This window comes from Lepidothrix coronata, unplaced genomic scaffold (genome assembly GCF_001604755.1).
Source record: "Lepidothrix coronata isolate B3197 unplaced genomic scaffold, Lepidothrix_coronata-1.0 Scaffold0, whole genome shotgun sequence".
Taxonomy (NCBI): Eukaryota; Metazoa; Chordata; class Aves; order Passeriformes; family Pipridae; genus Lepidothrix; species Lepidothrix coronata.
This window is the reverse complement of record NW_016690180.1, coordinates 4,585,747-4,594,489: the sequence shown is the minus strand read 5'-3', so window position 1 is coordinate 4,594,489 and position 8,743 is coordinate 4,585,747.

Sequence of the window (8,743 nt, the reverse complement as noted above, 5' to 3'; positions counted from 1 at the left end):
TTTCAGAATGATAACAATGCTAGTGGGAGACATTCATAGCCTGTGAACCGAGCTGCCATATCAACAGTATCATTTACTAGTCTTCCTGTTTGGAGAATCTCTCCTGATAACTTTCAGAAGGGTGACTAAGGCCTATCTCCTGTGGAATTGATAAGGTGGGTTTTTTAGGAAATAAATAGGTATCCACAGAAATCTCTGTCATATTAAATGCAAACATACCATTGCTTTGAAACATGGGATCTTTCAAGAACATTAGTATTAAAAGCAATAATAGTTAGAACCCTATGAAATTCAGTGTCATTTTCTATCCACAGCAGGTTAAAACTGCTTTCTGTGAGGAATAAATATCCACAGGGATGCAAAAGAAGTCATTAAGAAAATTATAATATTTTACTCTAATTGTTATAGGTCATAAAAATTTTTCCATTACCTTAGCTTAATATCAGATGTTTAAAACTATCCTCATATGCTTGATGAATAACATCATTTACATATTTATGTTGTTGCTTACTTTAATAGGTAAAATATTTAAGATAGTTAAACTTAGAAAATCCTTTTCCTCTGAAAACGTCATATGCAAAAAGTTCAATACGCGTAACTATTTTTGTTATGATGGGTAAACACACTAAGATATGTTTTGTATTTGTCTTACTAAAATAACTTGATTTTTCTAGATCGTAGGGAGAGCTGTTGAGAGCTGGAACTTACAGTTTTAATTAAGCTTATTGTTTTGGTTAAAACAACAAGCAGCACAAAGGAGTTTTTTACAGAGCAGAATCTCCTTCTTCCTTGTTGAAGAACTTTGGTTTTTTGATCTTAAAAAGTTTCATACATTGCCTATCCATACATGTCTAGCCATCTCTCACAAACTGAGTCTAGTGCCCTTCAACATATTTTGATTCATCGCACACTCTCTAGAGATCATTTCACCTTTTATACTCACATAAAAAAGTCTGAAAGTGATGAATACTAATAAAGGGCAATTAAAATTTTGTGTGTTATCAGCATTCACCTAAGAGTATGCCTGGGCAAATGCACATTAATTCTCTCTTAATATCATTCCTTAAAAGATAATTTAGAACTGAAATGATGCTATTGCAGTTGACTAGCTCTTCAACAGCTTATTGAGAGAGACTAACCAACTATTTTTAGTTTCATTTGATATTCTTGTCACCTTTACTGATTAAAAATAGTTTTCACTATCCACAGTAAACTAATCAATATTCAGTAGTGCTTAAACTTTTTTCGTTTGACTAATAAAACATTAATTCTTTTCTTCCGTGAAAAATACACAATCTGAACGGGTATTTTACAGAAATATTTAGTATCTTCATTTAACAGCATTTCAGTACTCTATTACAGTTATTATTGGAACAGATCAAACTTTATTCTGTACAATAAAAAGATTCATTACTGATGCAGAAATGATGTATGTTTGTCCTAACTTTCCTAGAGAAGAAATAAGTAGCATTCTCAAAGGTGTCATTTTTATTTAAACCTTTCTACAGGGAGACATATAAAAGAGACTGTTACTGAAATAACCACCTCTGCTGCCTGACTTGGGATTTTTTTCATACTCCTCTCTTTTCATTTGTCAATGAAATATTCATACCTAAGACTAGTAAGTATTTTACATATCCAGAATTTTGATGATCCTCAAGACATAGTAAAAATGGCTTGTGAGCTTGGTGTGCTGTGCCACATCCCTAAATTAGCATCCACCACGACAGTAATCAAGAAAATTGAAACTGGAACTATAAATTTTTAATACTATAAATTTTTCAGAAATTTCATGCACTTTGTCCCTCAGTATATTCCTGTCTTCCTCACAGATTCTATATCAACTATACATTTATAGTTGCATTTCCAGAAATCAAAATCCAGACTTTGTGTGGCAAGAGAAAGCTCCTACTCTTGGCCACCAGTAGGAAATTCAATTCAGGGGTTTCAGGCAAGTAATTGTAGTAACTCTGTTTCATAATGCAGACCACTTTCCATTCATTCACCCAAAGTATTACATTTGTTGATTATATTTCTGTGAATAGTGTGCGTTTATCTCATCTTCAACCAACCAACAGTCTGATGTCTACTCTGAAATAAGCTCTCTATATTGTCAGTTAAAATATGTAGTCTCTAAGATTGATTCCTCTAATCCCAAAAAACGTTATCTAAACAAGCTGGTATCCTTGAGCAGTGTAGAAAAATTTGACTCAAACAGAATTATGTAACATGAATCCACTTTGACATTCATGTCATGCCTGTTGGTGTTCAGGAAGCATTCATACAACACTCTTAGGAACTTCTAGGTTGCTTTTGTGTAGAGTCAGGAGCTGGACTCAATGATCCTCATGGCTCCTTTCCAACTCAGGATATTCTATAATTCATATCAAGCACTTACTTTGGTCTTGATTCTGGAGTGAAGCATTAAAATGCACGAATAATTTCACATCCTTTTTTAATAATCAAATGCCAAACTGAGTTTTACTAGAAAATAGCGTAGCTTTTGAGAGGGGAATAGGTTATGGTGCCACTCATTTAAGAATTACAGGTGACCATTGGCATAGTTTCTAAGTTTTATCTGCTGTTATTTGCCAAGAACGGAAAATTTCAAGAAACTTTTTTGCCTGGATGTTCATGAGCAAGAACTGGGCAGGTAACCCAAAAATAAAGTATGTAGTTTCCTCATCCTTCTAACTGATTTCAGCTACTGAGTATGCAAACTTCTTAAAGACAAAATAAAATATAAATTTTAAATTAATTGGAAAATTCTACAAATTTGCAGTTATTTTTAAGTGGATAAAAACTGTATTCATTATTTGAAAATGAAATTGCTGTTAGTTGGGGAACTGATATATTTTTTCTAAATGTTTTTGTTTTCATTTTTCTAACTTAAGCTTTTCACAATGTTCATATATGTCTGTAATTTTTCTTCAAGGTTAAAAATATTGCTGTGATATTACAGATGATACACCAATGCTTACAGTTTAAGTAACTTTTAAAATAAGAGTAGCTAAAACTACGAAATCAAAACAAAGCTTTCAACAAGGCTAAGAAACCAATATAAATGAAATCCACTCAAAATACGACGAAGACAAATATCTGACAATATATATGTATTCATAGTATAAATTCCTTTCCTATATTAGTCTTTAGGTGCACAGATGCATAAAAAATGAGAGAAGTACACTGCATTGATACCAAAGAGAAGATGGTATGACGTTTTGTAGTCAGTTTGGTTTCATAGCATTTATCTTTTATATAAGGGATATAAAGCCTGCTAATAAAATTTATTTCCAGCAGCAAACACAGTGCACTGTGTTGCAAGTACTATAACCGTATTCCCAAGGAAGGGACTGGTATCTTGTTTGGGAACAAAATAGTATGATAAAATTGTTAGTGCAGTTTCAATTTAAGATGACATTTTCAGTATTACCAGTCTGGCCTGCTGTTTGGGGTTTTTCTCTGTGTGTGTGTTCATTTTGGTGTTTGTTTGTTTGTTTGTTTGTTTGTTTCCCCCATGAAACAAAAGGAGGAGTGTAATAGTTCACTCCATAAACTGGTAGGCTTGGATGGCTGACAGGTACCTAGGCACTTTTATCTTCTCTACGGAGAGTGAAAAAAGTCCAGAATGCGACTCAGCAACAGCTACACTACTGCCAACCATGCCATGAGCAGGTTTTTTTTAATGGCATGCATCAAGATCTGTGCAATGCTAAAACCCGAGAGCCTCAGTACCTCGAAAAGCACATCTATAGGAAGTAATAGTCCTATTAATGATAGCAATTGATTAATGGCAATGCGCCTCTCTGGGAGGCAGCATCTCCCAGCAACTCTTAAGTTTTGTTTTGCACACTTCATCTTTAACAGCAGAAAAAAAAGTATAAGCCATTACACCACCCTTCACACCTGACTTGGATGTGATGTGGCTCATTGGGTAGAGAGAGATCAATGGGCTATGAATGAAAAAGAACTCTCTGAAGGCTGACGGCTGAAAGCCAGAAGAGAAGATATCTTTCCATTTGATAGTAAGAGTAAACCCATACTTCAACATTAAAGTTTACAGCTTCTGACTTGTGACTGTTAAATGACCATATAAAAATAGTAAAAGATTGTCCTTAAGAAACTGTGTCCAGAAGTTTGTAATATTTTCTCTTAGAAATATTCATTGCTCTTGCCTTTTACATTTTGTCTGTATCATAACCTACACATCACACTCATCTCCTAAAGAGCAGGATTGTGCTAACATGAATCACTTTACATGCCCATTACCTCTACAAATTTCAGATACATGAATTAGAACAGAAGTCTGATTTTTTTGAAGAAAGTTCTGACACATAATTTATTTTGATCACAAATCACAATTAAATTAACTTTTTTTTTCCATATCCTTGGAATTTTAATGAAAAACTTCAAAATATTTTGGCATCATTAGTTCAAAGGAAACATATAAGCATGCCCAGACCTAAAATGTTTCATTACAGCTTAATAAAAAGACCGAACTATATCATTTCATGTCAGTTAAGCTGTACTTAACAAATGCAATTCTTTCTTCCATGAAGGTGTAGCATATAAGCTTCTGTGCCGGTTTAAAGGTAAACCAGCAGGGGAAAATGAACTCAACCCAAAAGAGAGATTATAAGTCAGAATAACAATTTAATAAAATAATACAATAAGTACGATTATACAGACAAACAATTGGTTTTAACCCACAAAACCCAAATGTATAACCCAGCACCCTGGGGCATAAACAGAGTGGTGTTTGTTGGGCCCCCTGAATCCAAAGTAAAGGGAGAGGGGGAAAACCTGTTGGTGAGGGTGCTGTTGCACTCTGGTCAAAAGTGATGGTTGCAGTGCAGTCGAGAGTGGTGGTCTGCAGTCTGGTTGAGAGCGGTGATCTGCAATCTTCCTCTGGACCCCACAAGTGGTAAAAAAAGTTCCAAGACTCCAAGATTATATATTCTCCAGTTCAGGCAGGAATGCTCAGTACTTTCCTCAGGGCGGGGAGTTTCACAAAGGGTGTGAGGAACAGGGAGACACCCTTCTATATCACAGGCCTCTTAACACCTACTTTGTAGCCTGAGGAGTCAGGCTGCTCTGGGCAGAGGGTGCAAATAGTCTATTGAAAACAGTTTCTGGGAAATGGCATGGAAGGCTATAGAATACACAGTTTTGGGTTACACACATCCAGTGATGAACTGGTCTCAGCTGCCCTAACTAGGACAGCTTCCTATGACATTTCTCTCATTGGGTCAGGCTGCTACTGTAACTAAATGTTCCAGTGATGGGCTTGATAAAAATCAGAACCCCTCTGCTGAATAAGTGTGTAGTTTTAGAGGTTGTAATGCTCCTGCAGAAAATATTGGTGGGGTTGTGGAATTTTTTTCCAATTAAAAACTAGAAAAAACAATACCTAACAACCAGAGGAGTAAGTTTTATATATATATATACATATATATATGTATGTATATATATATGGCTATGGCTGCCTAACTACTACAAGACTTTAATCAGGACTTGATTGGCTGTAGCAAAGGTCAGGTTTGAATTTAAGGAGACTACCTAAAGAAAAAAATGCTGACTTGAGTTCCACATACAAACCTTTGAATGATTATATTAAACTTTCTTGTTCTAAGACCTGAATCTCCTCACTCATGAATAAAATTAAATAACATTCAAAGGATATTCTTATTACAAGAAAAAGAAAGCTAACAGAGTATGTACGCAAGATATGAATTACTAATTCTTAAAGCATTGCTAAAAGGCTTTTAAATAGCTCACTTTTTTTCTTTTCTTTTTCCTCCTAGGCAACTGTTTGGCTACTGTTTTCCCCTCATGCGGGGATCTTCACTCTTTAAAAATGTTTAAGTGTTTCTGGATTGCAAGGTCTGATTTGAGTTAATGTGATCTGTTGGCTTGTTGTGTTCATGTTATCTCCTCATTTCACTCTCTCTAGGTAAGTTTCTTCCTTGTCTCCAGAGCCCCTAGTTGGGCAGCTGATTACTACTTTATCTTCTTTTTGTTTGTTACTTTTTAAGGCACCCTCACTCCATTGCCTGTTCCTGCACTCATCCTATCTCTGCTATCTGAGCCTCACACTGCACTTTTTTTTTTTTCTCTGATAACCACTCTGGTTATTCTATCACTTCTTAGGAGGGCTCATGTGATACTGAGAAAAGGTAGTCTTCCAGCTCACTGGAGGCTTTTAAACACTCTTATTTAACACGTTTGGCAGGAAAATTTAAGTTCACAAGAAATTCATAGGACACCTTTTTTCTTTATTGAGCCTTTAGACAAGTTTTACCCAAAATGTACTTCCCTTGTTGTCCCAGGGCCATTCGCATTGCATTTGCATTAGCACCCAAAAATGTTCTGTTTTCTAAGATCAAGATGCTCATCTCCCTCATCACTCTCTTAGCAGAGCTAACTCTCAAGAACAGCAACACAGCAAACGTTAAAACAATCAGATTTCATGTAATCCTTCACATTAATCTTACCTTCTCCTGCCCTTCACTTTTTTCCATCTTATCCTCCTTCCTCTGTCATTCCTTGAGGAAAGAACAAAGGGATGTCTTCCTTTCACTTTAGGTCCTCCTTGCCAGGTTCATATTCACACCTGCCATGATACAGCAGCTATGCCTGCATATAGAATCTTTGAGGCTGGTTCTATCAGCAGAGATTCCAGATAGCCTCAGAGTACCATATACATGGGAAAACACTTTGCAGTTACAGATTCACTGGGTCATTGTATGGTACATCCCACTTACTGCATCAGTTCTGTGGTCCTCTTTATCCAGTGAGCTAGAAAAAAACACTCAGGCTACAAAAGTTTTGGTCTGTATGAAACTCTGAACAGAGAAGAAATAAAACTGTCTATGTTGCTGTTTCCTGCTTGAGGTCTGGACTCCAGGTGACAGAAAATGGAGATTTTTGATTAAAATAAATGTAAGAAATTTGACAGTTAGAGTTGCATTGTGCCAAAGAAATTTCTTAGTCTTTTCAAGGAATGAAGAGCTCCCAGTGCTTTACATGTTCTCAGTAATTTTAATGCTCTTTTCACACACCGAAAGGTCCATGAAGGGCCATGGTTTATTAGGATCACAAGGAGACCAACAGTTTTCTAAACAAGGTTGCAATGAAATCATCTTCTGGATTTAGCAAGAGTGGCCTGAGATTTTTTAATGAAATGTTATTTCTTATCACGCTAACAAACATATGCATCTCTTGTTCCAATGCAAAGGTTCTATTGAATTTTTATCTCCTAGATGAAGAGAAGGAAAAAAAGTTATTTTTTGAAACGTGCAGTTATGATCAATACATATCTTCTGTCTCTGTAGAGCAGAGATCTGTGTTAGAAACATCTGCAATCCAATATAATGATGGATGTTTTTATTTATTCTATTTTTTAAGTCACTTACTATCCTTGTCCTCATTTTTGAGGGACAGCAGGGAGGCAGGTACCATGGGTGGCCTACAATACTATGTTCATACTGTGTTCACTAGGTCACTTAGCTTGTTATATGGTTAATTACAGAAATTACTTAGAAGTCGCTAGCATAGCAAGCATAGGGTTAATTACAGAAATCACTTAATGCTAGTGCTGTGCAGGGGTACTGATAGTGGGAATACTGAGACACAGTCATGTTGAAGCATTTGTACCAATAAAAATCATATAAGATAGACTATCTCGGAAGTGTAGGAAGACATATGGAAAAAACAAAGCTAATCTTCCTACATTCACTTCACTCACCCATGTGACCCTCCTCCTGTGTTTTGTCTTCTCTTCCATTTCATTTTGTTGTCAGTTTTTTCTTTTGAACTCATTCCTTCCCCATTTGAAAATGAGGAGCAGCTATTTACTGAATAGCATAAATTTTGGGCAACTGAGGACTGGAGTGAATGGATCTGTGATTTCTCTTTAAAACAAATAAGTAGGCATATGGACATCACCTGTTTTGAAGTCTTATTGAAGCCCTGGTATTTGAACTCAAAGTCTACAGTCAAGGGCTGGTGAGCCAACCTTCCTAAATACTTGAGAAGCAGGGTCCATATTTCACACTCTTTTATGATTATTATTGCCAAACCATAGTCAGAACCTGATAGATGTGGATAGCAGGTGGTCTGAACTCTCTTGAACTTATTATTTTGTAGATTATTTGGATATGACCTTCTACTCCTATGGGCATGTGTAACTTCTGAAAGGCACGTTGCAAATATACCTCAAGAGAACACAATGGCCTATTTAATGTTTTAACTGCTTGGTGGTAAGTTGTCAGCAGTATCATCAAATTAGTACCTGATATTATTATAATACCATCTAGAAATTCTGTGCCCAAAGTAAACAGATACTTTTGAATACTGTCTTCGTGCCTCAGCTTTCTATTTCATTGTGGTGTTTTGATTATAAAGTTCATAAAATTTTTGAGTGATATAGCAAGATCTCTGAAGAAATGAATAGTTCTAACTTCTGAGTTTTCAGGGCAGATGTAATAAATAATAATGGCCAGTCTTCGCGAGCGAAGATTTGGGAAAGGTCATTAACCCTTCCAGCCTGCACAGTGGATTTTTTTTTTTTAGGTGAGACCCAGCGTGCGCTGAACTGAGCCCACCCTTTAATCCTGAGGTTCATCTGCTGGGTCTCACCTAAAAAAAAAAAATCCACTGTGCAGGCTGGAAGGGTTAATGACCTTTCCCAAATCTTCGCTCGCGAAGACTGGCCATTATTATTTATTACATCTGCCCTGAA